Here is a 16,769-nt window from a genome sequence, read left to right as displayed (position 1 = left end):
GGATGTTGCTTGGGTAAAACTTGCGTCAATTTCTTCCTCTTTTCTTTTTACATACTGTTTTATTCTTGTGCTTCTTACCTTTCTTGGATGTTTAAAGGGAGATACAGTAAGGGCTACACCAGAAATGCTAACATTCAATGTGTCAACAACTTCACACCCAGGAATATAAGCATCTGCACTGTCTTCTTCAGTTTCACATTCGGGTAATGGTGATTGTTCAAATTGGTTGTCACTGAATTTCTTCTTGCAGTGAGTGTAGCAATTCCTGCACAATGGATGTGATGCTAATACCATTACTTGAGGACCGCAATATTTGTGCAATGCCTCTGACAGATTTCCAACACCACATTCTTGTGCCTTTTTTCATAGACTACACACCTCGCTCTTTCATACTGTATCCAACAAGAAGTTCAACCCAAACACAAAACTCAATGCCGATGGGTTTATGTGCAATTTCTCACAAGTTTATTATAAACAGAAGAGTGCTGGAAATAGTATTACCAATACACATATTTTACACTAGAAATTCAGTGATGAGAAATGTGCAAAACGTTGTAAAATTTGCAACACTTTACACAGGAAAATATTGCCCACTGTGTTTGCACTAACACCATTAAGACTAAATTAAACGTGAATAATGCAATAATTGTAAAAGCTGACAAGGGCAACACAACTGTTGTAATGGACAGAACAACATACATAGAAAAAACTTTAGACTTCTTCCAAACCAGCAACATAACTGAAATACATAAAGATCCAACAGCCAGAATACAAAAGGAGATTAAACACATTTCAAACAACATTAACTTTCTACTCACCATCCAAGAAGCAAGAAACATTGTAACAATGAGCCCACAAGCACCTTGCCTTAGACCACAACCAAAGATCCACAAAAAGGGGACCCCCATCAGGCCCATACTGAACTGTAGGAACAGCCCAACATTCAAGCTCAATAAAATACTCTTCAGAATCCTCAAACAAGCATACACATTCAATAATGAGAGAACACTTAAAAACACAACAGAATTTACACAATATGTCAAAAACATACAAGTACCTGATGGAGCCACACTTGCCTCATTTTACATACAAAACCTATATTCCCCTGTGCCAATAGATCCCACACTACAGATAATTAATGCCAACCTACATAAACACAAAAAAAATCCATTCAACTCACATTAATGAACTAATTGACCTGCTTAAATTCACACTTTCACACAACTATTTTAAATTTAACAAACAGATGGTCTGGCAATGGGCTCAAATCTTTCCGGATTGCTAGCAGAAATATCAATAAGTAACCTAGAAGACAAAATCCTGAATTCCAATCACCACCTCCTCAAAAATATCATCTACTACTACAGATATGTAGATGATACCATAATTTTAATCAAAGGCACTACAGATGACAGCAGTGAGTTGAATCAGTTTTTCAGTCACCATTAGAATAAAGAATAACAGGCATAAGTTTGAAATTTATCGGAAGCCTACCACAACACATACCACAATCCACAACTCCTCTTGCCACCCCGCAGCACACAAAATGGCAGCATTCCAGTACATGATTAATAGAGCTATCCAACTACCACTCTCAGAAGATAAATGTGATCAAGAAATTGAAATAATAAAACAAACAGCTATTGAAAATGGTTATAACAGCTCCATAGTAGACACCATAAAACACTCAATAATGGCAAAGGAATCACAACACAAAAAACAAAAAGAAAATAACATCTTCCATACAATCCCCTTTCTGGGTAACATTTCATACCAGATTGCCAATGTCTTCAAACGGAAAGGCATAAGCATATCCTTTACAACAGACAACAAGATTGGACAGAAGTTACCCCACAACATCGGCACACGAAACCCACTTCATCACACAGGTGTGTACAAAACTGAATGTTTGGACTGTGACTGCTTCTACATAGGCCAGACAGGCAGATCACTTGCGATTAGGTTCAAGGAACACATGGCAGCACTAAAAAACAAAAAATATCACACATCAGCAATAGCTACCCACCTGCATGAAACAAAACACCATGTTAACAACACAAGTTTTAGCATCCTACACATCCAACCAAAAGGCAGAAAACTAGACATCCTTGAAACACTCCAAATATACAAACATCAAATGAAACAACCAGAATCTATATTAAATGACAATATTTACAATAGTATCATCTCCGTTTTCAGCAACTGCCTACACTCTTAAAAATGCACACACACACACACACACACACACACACACACACACACACACACACACACACACACACACACAAACACACACACACCCTAATATTTACCATAAATATTGACAGCTGCCAAGAATACAAGAGATTGACCTCACTCACAGATAATTCATCACACCAACAGTTTGTACCCCATGTCAGCTTAAAACTGTATGTACATCAACTACTGGCACAAATGTATTTCTATCTGCATATTTTGTAGCATTAACCAATGTCTTACCCCAACCTTTAGGCAGCTAATACAGGGTGTTTCAAAAATGACCGGTATATTTGAAACGGCAATAAAAACTAAACGAGCAGCGATAGAAATACACCGTTTGTTGCAATATGCTTGGGACAACAGTACATTTTCAGGCAGACAAACTTTCGAAATTACAGTAGTTACAATTTTCAACAACAGATGGCGCTGCGGTCTGGGAAACTCTATACTACGATATTTTTCACATATCCACCATGCGTAGCAATAATATGGCGTAGTCTCTGAATGAAATTACCCGAAACCTTTGACAACGTGTCTGGCGGAATGGCTTCACATGCAGATGAGATGTACTCCTTCAGCTGTTCAATTGTTTCTGGATTCTGGCGGTACACCTGGTCTTTCAAGTGTCCCCACAGAAAAAAGTCACAGGGGTTCATGTCTGGCGAATAGGGAGGCCAATCCACGCCGCCTCCTGTATGTTTCGGATAGCCCAAAGCAATCACACGATCATCGAAATATTCATTCAGGAAATTAAAGACGTCGGCCGTGCGATGTGGCCGGGCACCATCTTGCATAAACCACGAGGTGTTCGCAGTGTCGTCTAAGGCAGTTTGTAGCGCCACAAATTCACGAAGAATGTCCAGATAGCGTGATGCAGTAATCGTTTCGGATCTGAAAAATGGGCCAATGATTCCTTTGGAAGAAATGGCGGCCCAGACCAGTACTTTTTGAGGATGCAGGGACGATGGGACTGCAACATGGGGCTTTTCGGTTCCCCATATGCACCAGTTCTGTTTATTGACGAAGCCGTCCAGGTAAAAATAAGCTTCGTCAGTAAACCAAATGCTGCCCACATGCATATTGCCGTCATCAATCCTGTGCACTATATCGTTAGCGAATGTCTCTCGTGCAGCAATGGTAGCGGCGCTGAGGGGTTGCCGCGTTTGAATTTTGTATGGATAGAGGTGTAAACTCTGGCGCATGAGACGATATGTGGACGTTGGCGTCATTTGGACCGCAGCTGCAACACGGCGAACGGAAACCTGAGGCCGCTGTTGGATCACCTGCTGCACTAGCTGCGCGTTGCCCTCTGTGGTTGCCGTACGCGGTCGCCCTACCTTTCCAGCACTTTCATCCGTCACGTTCCCAGTCCGTTGAAATTTTTCAAACAGATCCTTTATTGTATCGCTTTTCGGTCCTTTGGTTACATTAAACCTCCGTTGAAAACTTCATCTTGTTGCAACAACACTGTGTTCTAGGCGGTGGAATTTCAACACCAGAAAAATCTTCTGTTCTAAGGAATAAACCTTGTTGTCTACAGCACACTTGCACGTTGTGAACAGCACACGCTTACAGCAGAAAGACGACGTACAGAATGGTGCACCCACAGACTGCGTTGTCTTCTATATCTTTCACATCACTTGCAGCGCCATCTGTTGTTGAAAATTGTAACTACTGTAATTTCGAAAGTTTGTCCGCCTGAAAATGTACTGTTGTCCCAAGCATATTGCAACAAACGGTGTATTTCTATCGCTGCTCGTTTAGTTTTTATTGCCGTTTCAAATATACCGGTCATTTTTGAAACACCCTGTATATGCAACATGCAATCTTAAGACTCCTTGCCATGTAAATGTTTCCTCTCATATAATCACTCTTTCCTCTCTCCCTCTCTCTCTCTCTCTCTCTCTCTCTCTCTCTCTCTCTCTCTCTCTCCCCCTCTCCCTTTCCCTTTCACACACACACACACACACACACACACACACACACACACACACACTTTTTCTCTCTCTCTACCTCTCCTTCTGCCTCCAGCCCCTCACTTCACATCTGTTTGTTAACCCCAAACAAAGAGTGTAATATATGTATGATTTTACTGTTGTAGCCAACATGATCATTGTAATTATAGTCTGTAACATTTCACCTAATTGTTATCAATAAGTATGAAGTTTAACCCATTTTAACATTTCACCTCATTGTATAAACGAGTATGAATGTTTGCTGTTTTAACTTGTCAGAATTGGATTTATATACCACCTGAAGTACACACACATATATTTGACACCTCAAAACAAACACCGCCAAATGCTTAATAGCAATTATTCTATAATAATATTGTTATGATGTATATTCTTTGCATTTTGTGATTATGTCTTCACTTCTGCTATACGAACCTTGCACCCAGCTGATTCCAGACGCCATATTTGTTTACAAATGTGGCAGTATACATGTGATGTGTTACGACAGCAAAAGGAACCTGTGATCACTGAAGGTACTGTAGTTTATTTATTTAATGTTTACCATTAGATATCAGTTTAATTTTTCATCAAAAGTAATCCTAAACCATATTCTGAAATAGTGTCTCGTTTCTCCATTAGGCAGTGCCACAAGTTCCTCCAAAAATCGTAACACAACACACACACAAATGTAATACTTACTAATGTAAATCCACCCGATGATGGAGGTTTAAACCTTCGAAACGCGTCGTGGAAATAAATAAAACGGTGACTGGTAACAGTGAACTTCTTGTTTCATTTAATTAACCAAACAATATTTTGTGTAATTCTCAAAAGTTTCCAGATGGGGTTTTTTGAGTAAATAATTCATAAAAACTCACAAAAATGCAATTTTTTGCACTTTTAGTATTAAATATTTATATAATACAGATAGTTGGAGCAGAGAAGATACTGTTTATATATGTCTGTAGTATCTGGTAACATGACAGAAAAGACAGCATTCTTTGACTTTCCAAATTAGAAAAAAAAGGTTTTAAGTGGAAAAAATAACTTAAATTTCATATTTTCATCTTAAATTTGTAAGTTACAGGAAGCCCATAAGTGTGCAAGTGTCAAATAAATTTCAACACATTAAGAGAAGCTTTAACGCAAAACAGCCCGGTCTCCAGTACTTTTGGTTTATTAGTTATAATTTTTTTTCTCTACTGTTTTGAGAGTTATTTACAAAATATACAATTCCAAAGGGCCGCACCACTTACAAAAATTAAGATAAAAGGAAAATACTTTATTTCTTAACACTTATGATACAGAGGGTTAATATGTATATTTTTTTCCAGAGAAACTGATGAGCACGAGTTGACATGGCCTGTATGATTTGAGATGAAATCACCCAAGGTGCATCTGATGCTAATGACACTTACAGTGAAGTCACAAAGAATATTCTAGCCTCCTACCCATCACAGAAAACAGCAAAGAATTTATACTCTTTTTTCTAAATAAATAGCAATATAACTTAAGAGTAAGAAGCTGTAATATATGAGGACTGATGCTTCGAAACACTTAAGTCCACTCACAATCGTAAATTAGTCTGTAGCGGATTTCTACTCTAGATGATGGGCTGCGTTGACCTACGGTGTTGTTTTCATTCAAATCACAATTTTTAACCATTTCAAACAAGTGCAAAGTTTGGCCTTTTGTTCAAAACACTGTATGTCCAGCAGCAAATTTGATTCAAATCGCGATGGGTCCATTTTTTCCCCAACTGCTACTGTGAATTATACCTAAAGTCCAATAAAATCTGTGACATCAAGACAAGAAGCACTTCCAAAGTTCACAACACTGTTTCAGTTGTACACTGTTACTGTTGTGATCATCACACTGTACTATACAGTGTTTGTTGTCTAGAATTGTGTTTTAGTGTGAGCTTGCAGTTTATGTGAACTATGACAGATATGGAAGAAATTGTATGTATAGTGGCCTAGTCTCCTGCATCTAGGCAGCAAAAAGAAAAGAAGCAGACAGAAAGGCAAGTTATTACAAAAGAAAATTTTGTTATGAAGTTGACTACTCAATGGATTTTCTTTCTTGAATATGAAAGGCTCCAGTTGCTACTTTTGAAGTATTAATTTGGTCCTTATGACATGTTTTGGGATGCTGTATCCCATTTTAATGTCACTTAAAAGCATAAGCTATATAGCATCATCACACAAGAGCACAATAAAATCATTTAAGCTATAAGGCGTCACCATTTGATTATACATTCATGGTTAAAATTAAACTAATTATTATCAAATGTAAAAGAAATGTTCATCAGTCACAAGCGCTCTTTCGATTGCAGTCAGAATGTTTCGACAACTGACCACCAGAACAGAATTAATTTTCCATTTTAATTACGTATTACATATGTTAGTTTTCAAAACATTCCGGCTGAAACTGAAAGTGCACTTATGTGAGATGACACACTGAATGCATGATATTATCAAATGACAATAAGTGTAATGTGCTTTACAGCTTACACTTTTAAGTGACTTGAGAATGAGATGAATCATTCAGAAACATGTCACATGGACCAAATAAATCGTTTAAATGCAGCAACTGAAGCATTAAATATTCCGTACAGAATCAACAAGGTTTAGTTCAGAATGGTTGCAGAAATACCATCAGTAGATTTTGTTACATTTACTAGCTATGTATTCCTTCACTATTTTCTGGATTGAAACTCCTGGTTATTCATTAACCACTCTAGATGCCACGACAAGGACCCTAAAATGTTGGAGTTTGAACCACCCTGTGGACATTCAAATGCAATACCATCCCTGTCTACTTTCTCATTAGGAATAGGAAGGAGGTACACAGACACTTCAACAAACAGCAACAGGACAGGATTTTGTCTTCATTTATAGCTGTGTCCTGCACAAAACAACAGTGCCCTTGCAAAGACTGAAAAAATTAATTTTCTGGTTACAAAGTTTCGTTTCACAATAAACGATGAACAAGTTCCTATACCTTCCAAGTTTTTTAAAGATAAGAACAACCAGACTTAGCAGTATTGCTTCCTCAATACTTACTGATAATGTCATTCATGAAAAACAAGGTGGTGACTGCAATACAAAATAAAACATTCCAAAGAATTCATCTCAAATTTGAAGATTAGGGAAATTCATTATAGAAGGCAAGAAAGTGAAAGGCTGTACCTTCCTTCAAATCATATATCACAAAGTCCTTATCCACGTACAATGAGAGCATTCCTAATTCTTTAAAGATATAAGGGGGTTAGTCTGTGTTGTTGCCCCGGATGATAATTACACGAATATTATGTCAGGATTTGTAAGCGGTGGGTCCTTGAGGTACAGCAATATGCGAACACGAGAAGTAAGTTTAAACCGTTTTATTAACGAAGGCGGATTATAAAACACACATGCTATGCGCACCCATCATCACTATGTCTGACACCGTAACACCGGCTAATTACAGTCGTATCAAAAGGCTCCATGGTGAGCTAAGGAAAGAGACATATTCGCGCCCGAGGCTGCGCTAGTTAATACTGCCCGCTGCGGACGGCGGCCAGTCGCATACTCTCCGTCGCAGTGCAGCTGGACGCACGTCTACTGACCAAGCGAATCATCAGCATTCCAGATAGGCCGGCTGGCAAGCACGTGTTGACATACCGCACAGCTGCGTGCAACTCGTAGACCCTTACAAAGATAACATTTTCTTTAAAACTTCTAATATGCGGTTTGGTGATCTTACAGTACATTTCTGCAGCTATTTCCGTAGAATGAAATATAAAATGAATCTCATTAAAATGTAAGCTCACTTGTCAAAAGCCAAAGTGTTCAAGCAGACCTTGCTGCTCATAAAACAAGAGGAAAACGAGTTTTATAAAATTATGAAACAAAAATTGCTCAACAGTCTGTCTCTCTGTGTCAATCTACAACAAATGCAACACCTACACAAAATTTGCTGTAGGTGAAGCATATTACACACGGCAACTGCATTGCCAACATTGAAAATAAGTCTCCAAATTTCTACTGCAGGACTGAAGACTACACTGGTTGTAGATGAAATGAAGTAACATCAGCCTTAGTAGCTGCTGGAAGCACAGAAACAAAAAATATGCTAAAAGTAAATAATGACTTTCTGATGGCTGCTCGGGACAGAACAGAAATGCCCACGTGGCGGCTTCTAAATTAATCTGCGGACTCGATGAAAGAAACACGCCTCATTTCCAGTGTGTGGTCACTCACACTTGCTTGCAGATCATTTTTCTATATAATTGAGAAGAGTTTTAAGAAACACGCTAAAATATTAACTTCTCAACAACATATTGTATCAGATAATGGGAGATGTGTTCGAAGGGTAGGAATAGACTAGAATATTTTACACTTTTAAGACCTCTGCCATTATCTGAAGAAGCCAGTGGGAATAAGAGACATAATACCAAAAAGGAACTGAAGGAGAAAAGAGAACTTTTAAAATCAAAACTTCATACAGCTTGGATGACACACTGATAAGTTACACAACCTTGCTAAAAGCACATGTAGTAACCAATCACATACCTGATCCAAACATTGCGAGATTGATACACCCCATGAAATCAGAAGAAAGAAAGACTTAGTCAACCTTCTGAAACAGCACTTTTGTGACAACTGGAGTGAAGACGAAAGCCTGCAATTTTATGTTCAACTTCTTGGGAGAGATGGCTTGGCAAACAATGTAGAAGGACAAGTATAGGATGAAGGATGTGACTGCTTGAATGAGGAATGTGGAAATCAAATGCTTTGAAGAGAATTAGAAAGCCTTTTTCCACAAACAAAAAAATATATAATTAAAATAACAAGTTTACTTACAATTTCAGTTGTATACTTTTAAGAGTGTTTAAAAATTTACTGCCTAATTACAATTCTGAATGAGTACTTACAGAATAAATGGAAATTTCTTTTGCAAACAGTGTGTTACCATTAAACCAAAATCATTAATTTTTACTATTTTTCTTTACACTGCACTTGGACACACAGTCTTGTTTCTCTGTATCATTTATTACTGCTCAAAATAAAAGTTAAAGAATAAGTTATTAAATTTTTCGTTTGTAAATTTGGTTCAAAAAACGAAATGAAATAAATGCACAGACTCCAAAAATCTGAGTAGAAATTGAGTCTTAAGATAAAGAGTGAGATTTTTCCTACTTATCCCTTTTTTTTTAGGACCATTAACAAGTTCTAATATTCAAATTATTAACTATTATAAAGCTTTACTCAGAAGTAGTTTCTGGTCTCTCCTATAAAATTTTTATTTGTGGACTTATTGTCTTTTCAAAAGTTACTCCGATTATTTATCTCCAGAAATTTACAATGATCAACACATATGGGAAAAGACATCCAAATCTAATGGCCTAGTTAGCAGTGACAGGATGTTTGGTGAGTATGTGAGCAGAGGTTGTTGATCGCAGAATGGAACAGAAGTCATGTAAGAAAAGCACAATGGGACTATTTAGGTAAATTCCTTATGATAGTATTTCAGTTCTGCTTAGTTACAGTTATTTTATTTGCTGTTATGTCTGGAGACAGCCACATATAAACTGCCTGGACAGAAATATAGCTTCCCCACATACCAATTTCCTTTATGCCACTATATTCATTCTACACTTATACCCTCCTCCCAATAAACGACACACAAGCCTGCACCAGAGTGACCCACCAGTGCCACATTTCTATCCTGTGCACTTGCTTCGTCTAAGTTGTCAGGCACACTTCCCTACAACCCCCCCTACCAACTTTCTTCTCTCCGCCACTCCATCCAGTATAGCCCGTCACCCCGATCGAGGACCTGTGCCACAACAAAGTAGTCAGAAGGGACAATGCACTCAATCTTCATCAATTTGATGAGTTGTTAGCTTCACTAATTCCCTTACTGGCCAAGCAATGATTTGAATAAAATCTTCTCAGTTGTTAATGCGCATCAATTCGTATAAAATTCTTGAGCTTTCGATGGTTATCTCCGACATCGTCGTCAGGAGTAAAAACCACTGACTACTGGGGCCGTTTTGGTTTTCCACTTATATAGGCACGATTGCAGCCTCTGGCACCTGGCAGAATAGACAAAATTACACGTGTGCAAAAAGTGAATTGGACAGTTCATAGTAGCTCAAACCTGCTGCGGAATCGAGTAACATCAGGTGGTACCAGAGGCCAGCACCACATTTCAATTTGCTGCTCCTGCCTCCCTACAAATGTCAAGCATCCATCTTCGCTTCCTTTCAATATCGAAAACCCGCCCCGTTGCACTACTAAGTGTGTACTCCTGGTCTCTTTTACAATTGTTGTTGTTTGTTCTGACCTCAGCCAGGTCCTTTATAGTAGAATCCCAATACGTTAATGCGAGAACCAAGACTCTCACGTTTTCAAACCGTATTCTGTGCCCGTTTTATAGGCAATGCTAAGTTATGGCTCACTTGTCAAGCTCCCTTTGTTTAATGTCACGTGTGCTTGGTACAATGCTCTGCAACTGTGAGAGCAGTCTTAACTATACACACTGGTGCCCAAAATTAAGGCAAGAAATGGAAATTTTGCAAGGTTGCAATTATTTTGCCACAAAAGAGTACAAACAGGTGATAGTTAAGTAGAAACAATGTAAAGAACAAAGAACACAACTGCTCTATGAATAACGTTGACACAAAAATGTTCTTCATTTTTTCCAACTTAACTGATTTGCACATACATTCTAACAACTGGTTAATGTGCTCAGTATGGGGGTGTGATCACTTCTGGCAGCAATATATGCCCAACAATGATGAGGCATGCTGCGAATGATGTCCTCAATCTCATGTTGAGGTAATAACGCCCATCCTTCCTGCAGAGCTGCTTGCAAGTCTTGAAGAGCAGTTGGTGGATGCTGATGTGATGTAACCTGTCTCCCTAGTGCATGCCAGACATGCCTCATGGGATCCAAATTGGGAGAGTGAGCAGAACATCAACCACCCGTTCTCTATGAGGTTGAGTATCATAATCATCAATAAAAAGTCTGGGTTGTGTACCCACCTCACAACAACCGCACTCAAGGTCCCAAGATCTGATTGCAATACCTGACAGCAGTTAAACCTACAGATTCACTGGTACAATTTCATGAAGAGGAGTTCATGTGGTCCACATAATCCCTGCACACACCATTAGGGATCCTCCTCAATATCAGTCTCTTTCCACAATGCTTGGGTCCCAAAATCGTATACCACATTCCTTCCGGAAGTGAATGCTTGGAGAATCGCTCTCCAGACCAAACCAGGACTCTTCTATGAAAAGAGACTGTTTGATGTCCAGGTGCTTTGCTGACGACTCCATTCTAGACGTTCCCTTCTGTGGAGATACATCAGAGGTACACACACAGCAGGTCTCTAACAATAAAGGTCACTCTGTCAAAGTCTTCTGTCACTGTTTATCTTGATACAAAAAGGTCAAATGCAAGTTGCCGTGCAGTACTAAGGTGGTACCATCATGACCTTATAGCCAAATAACACTCCTCTCTTTCTGATGTCGAATGTCATCGGCCTGCCTTAGCCATCAGGATATTTTTTCAGTCTCTATAAATTGTCGCCACATCAGAAACAACAGAACGATTCACATTAAGCCATTGGACCACATCAATTGAGACTGTCTTGCTTCCATTCTCCTTGTGGCCCTCCACTGCAGAGAGACTGGCAGGCATCTTCTTTGTGCCATATCGCCCTATCTGTGACTGTATACATAGCGATTGGGATATGGGACTACCCGGCACAGACTACCCCTTTTGACAGGTGCCCTGACGTCGTCATTGGCGTGGTTGTCTGTTGAATGGTATACAACCTCCCAAGCAGAACACGACTGTATGGACATCTGTTGACAGTGTGTATGATTACACCATGAATTAGACACAAGAAGGAGAAATAGCTACATGTTGCTTTAATTTTGTAGACCGTGTACCTACTGCCTGGGCACACAAAGAGCTACGTCATCTTTAACAGGGTACAGCATGTTTCATATCTTGGAAGCGGGTCAGAACATTAGTCTCAGGCAATGCCTCAGCAGCACACTTCCTAACTTGCTGCTCATCATTCCACGGTATGGCAGGAAAACAGTTGGCTTGGCCTCTTTTGCCAATTCACAATGCATCCTTCCGGTGGCATCTGAAAGCATTATCAATGTCTCTCTTGCTATAACCATTCTCTCTGAACACGTGTCTCAAGCGCTACCATTCAGACTGTAGGTGGTCGTCATCAGAAATAAATGTTACTCTGTATACTAACATGTTCAGACTGCATTCTTGCATACAGGGTGGTGACAATAATCACCGTTCAAGTATCGAGCAGTGTGCTTCGGTTTCCTGTACACTGAACGACCAAGCTGGCCTTCTGCCATGCACTCAACTAAACCACTCAAGAATGGCAGCTTGTCATCCTTCTCCATCTCGATAGTAAATTTAATATTGGGATGGACACTGTTCAAATTATAAACAAACTGATGCAGTGCATTTTCACCATGGGGCCATATCAGGAAGGTTCATCAATGTCCCTTAGGAAGCAAGACAGCAGTCAGAATATCGGAGAGTTCAGAGCCTGCTCCCCAAAGTGCTCCATGACGAAATTTGCGATTGCGAGAGACCATGCTGATCCCATTGCTGTGCCATCCACCATTTCACAATATATTTCAATATATTGGGATTCCATTAAAAAGGAGGTGGATGAGATCAGAAAAAAACAGCAACAGAGACAAGGGGTACACACTTAGTAGGGCATGGAGGCAGGCTTTGGATATTGAAAGGAACCAAAGCTTGATGCTTGTAGGGCGGCAGGAGCAGCAGTTTCAAACATGGCACTGGTCCACCTGCATCGGGTTGAAGCTGCTATGAACTGCCCAACTCACCTGCCATGCATTTAACATTTCAGCCCTCTCTGATTGGTGCCAGAGGTTACAATGGCGCCAACAAAACGGAAAACCAAGCCAGCCCCAGCAGTTTTAACTCCTGGCAACAACAGCAGAGACATCCATGAAAATCTCGACAATTTTACTCAAATTAATGTGGCTTGAAAAGCGAGAAGATTTTATTCAGACATGCTGTCATGAAATACTCAGGGCAAGCAATGATTTATTATTACGAACATTTCAAAATGCACCTTTGTTCATTTAGTATCGTATGATGCAGGCGTTGACCCAGACAATAAATCAGAGAATCTACAGGTTTCCTAGTCGACATCATATGATTCTTCCCAAGCATGACACACACACCCAGCAGACTGACAGTCACAGTATTGTATGAAGTTATACATCATACACAATTCAGTATCCTGCAAGGGGGCTACGTCTCGCTATCTCGCTTTTTACTTGCTCTTTGGATAACTTAAGCTTGCCTGATAACAACTTGTGCATCACGTTGGTTTCCAATTCATGTGTTATTGCTTTTTATGAATCAATACATTGTTCTTGGAACTGCCTACGCCAGTCATGAACTCACTAGTAGCTACACCAATTGGAACTTTCCTGTTTATGGTTTCACTGCTACCTCCAGTGGTCCATCCACTCGCAGCCATGTTGCTGCAATTTCCAAACAGTCTCTTCTGATACTACCTTGCTAAAAAGTTTACTGGTGATGAGAGACTTACCTACACTGTGTGAACAGTGACACAATGGACTTACAATTTCGGAAGTTATGAAAAGATAGCTTGCTTACCATACACTACAGCACTGTAAAAAATAATACCTACCGTACTAACTACATCTCAAATGTAAACATGACAACAATACGTCTTTATACCTAGAAAAAGTAAACTGCATACCTACACCAAATAAAAAAATAAAGCCATATTTCGCAAAATTAGTTACAATATACTGTTTCCATTTTATGTAAAATGCTGGAACCATTCAACTTGTCCTGGTTGGTAAATATTCACTGAAGATAAAGGTACCATCAGGAGTGCCCTGGAGAAGTGTGATAGGCCAGAACTTTTTCTCTATATGCATAAACCATCTGATGGACAGGTTGAGCAGCAATCTATATCTGTTACTTTAAGATGCTGCCTTGTATAGGGCAGGAAGTAAGTAAGTTTGGGTTTAATGTCCCATAGACATGGAGGTTATTAGAGACTGAGCACAAGCTCGGATTGTGTCTACAATGGGGAAGGGCACTGGCCCTGCCCTTTCAAATGAATCATCCTGGCATTTGGCTGAAGCAATTTAGGGAAATCATGGAAAACCTACATCTGGATGGCAGATGCGGGTCTAAACCTTTGTCTTCCCAAATGTGGGTCCAGTGTGCTCAGTTATGCCCCAGGGTCATCTTAGTTACTGTAAGAGGATGTAAGATGACCTGGACTCAATTTCTGTTTGGTGTTATGTGACTTTCTCCACACATGGAAAAATGTAAATTAATGCAAATGAGTGGGAAAACAATCCTGTATGTTTGATTACAGTAATAGTTGTGGGCTGCTTGACACAGCTACCTTGATTACATATCTAGGCATAACAGTGAAAGTGAAATGAACACTTAAGGTCCACCGAGAGGAAGGCGAATGGTTGACTTTGTTTTATTGGAAGAATTCTAGAAGGCTGTAGGTCATCTACAGAGGAGACCACACATAGAACACTTGGGTGATCCTTTCTTGAGTGCTGCTAGAATATTTGGGATCCTCATCAGGTCCAATTTAAGGGAGATCAAAGCAGCTCAATAGGCATGCTGCTAGATATGTTACTGGTAGTTTTGATCGACACATGAGTATTACAGAAACACTGAGTGAACTCAAACGGGAATTACTGGAGGGAAGAAGATATGTTTTTAAAAAATGCCACTGAGGAAGTTGAGAGAACTGGCACTTGCAACAGACTGCCGAATGATCCTACAGCCAATGAAATATATCTTGTGTAAAGACTTAGAAGGCAAAATAAATCAAGGCTTGTACGAAAGTATGCATTTTCTAGTTCTGAAGCAGTAAGAGGATGAAGACTTTTGACCGCTTGTGCTTTTGGTCTGTCAGTGTCAACTTTAACAACTCAAAAATTTGTGTTCTGCAGCAAGGTGGTAGCCTTTGCTGAAAGCTGTTTCATTTCACTTGCTGTTTGTTCTAGGGGATAAAGCAGTTTTCAGTCAATTCTGGGCACTACCTACAACTTGTTTTCACAATGGAAGGCTCACTAAGCATAGTGAGAGCAGAAGTGTGGTTTGAAGCTTAAGTGGTGACAGTGCACGAAGGAAGCATATCTGTCCCTCTGCATGGCTGCCCTTCCCACTATTCTACAATCCACTCAGGATATTACCTGGTTATCATTACTTGCGTATAGCAAAACTGTTCTGCTGAGGGGAAATCTACAGTGTGTGTAGCTGCAGACCAGCGACGAGAATTGGCAGAAAGCGCTGGCAGCTGCCTTCTATGACAAAGGTACTGGAAAGTTAGTACAATGCAATGACAAACACCTAAGTCAAAGAAGCGACTATGCAGATAAGTAGCTGGAAATTGTAGTGAACTGTTACAAATAAAACATTTTTGATTTTCACAGTGGTTTCCATTTCATAGTTGATTGGAACTTACTTTCCGAACATCCTTTGTCTATAAATAATTGCAGCAAAAAAAGCACAGAAATGGGACAGCAGTATTTAAAAATAAATTACAGACCACTTTGGCTACTGTGGTCTACACAGTTTAAGCTAAAATTTTGAAACTAGTCACTTAACTGTAGATTTTCAGAAAGCACAGTGGAGTCATTCCTTGGTTACAGGCATAACATTTGTACAAGTTACATTGAAATATATGTATAAAAACAGATAGATAACCCTATATACAGCAAAGGTTTGATTATGTGAGCTGTGCTAATTTGGCATTATGCCAAGGAACAAGAAGTGTTACAGTTATAACAAAATTGTCACTTTTCATGGATCCACATATGCCCTCTCTAGTAACTTGCCACATTTTAAATCAGAACATAATTACAGACTATTTGTGCAGTATGTTTATGTTGTGATCCAATGACAAATATCATGCAGGGCTATGCATACAATGTTCAACTTTGTTTACTATGGCTCAACAACACATATGTACAACATTACTACCACTACAGGTACCACTTAGGAAACCAGTTTCATTTATAATTTAATCAACTACTTGATGTTATTGCCAGACCTTACAATTAAATTAAGTATCCTGTGAACTATATATTCATGGAGAGTACAGTAGTGTGCCATTAATACAGATCACATAGAAAAATTTAATTTATCATCGCATCAGCAGTTTCTCCCATATCGAAAGAGTGCTCTTGGCAACCAAGAAGAAATGTTGGAAGAATATCGACTGCTGGGACAACAGATAGATACTTAGTACACAGTTTACTATACAATATAGGAGAAAAGAATTGCAGCATGCTATTTTGGAATATTATTACTCAAATTTAGAAATAAAATTACTAACAGTCTAAACAGGAGCTGCTGGAAACATGGAAAGTTGGATTTATACATATTATAGGCGTGAAGTTAATTCGACATTGCAAGATTCAACAACTCAAAACGTACAGCCAGTAAACCAACAATGGAGGTTTCGAAAAAAACAACCAAATCAATACATAAGAA

At 39.2% G+C, this 16,769-nt stretch overlaps 1 protein-coding gene across 1 annotated transcript in view; it reads right to left on the bottom strand.

Moving 5' to 3' along the window:
- The window catches only part of LOC124612395 (ZZ-type zinc finger-containing protein 3), a 77,490-nt gene that overhangs the window by 59,778 nt on the left and 943 nt on the right, over nucleotides 1-16,769 (bottom strand). The gene's annotated exons all lie outside the window — the stretch shown is intronic.

This window comes from Schistocerca americana, chromosome 4 (assembly GCF_021461395.2).
Source record: "Schistocerca americana isolate TAMUIC-IGC-003095 chromosome 4, iqSchAmer2.1, whole genome shotgun sequence".
Classification (NCBI taxonomy): domain Eukaryota; kingdom Metazoa; phylum Arthropoda; class Insecta; order Orthoptera; family Acrididae; genus Schistocerca; species Schistocerca americana.
Note: the sequence above shows the minus strand (reverse complement) of the source record. Positions and strands in the feature narration are given on the sequence as shown.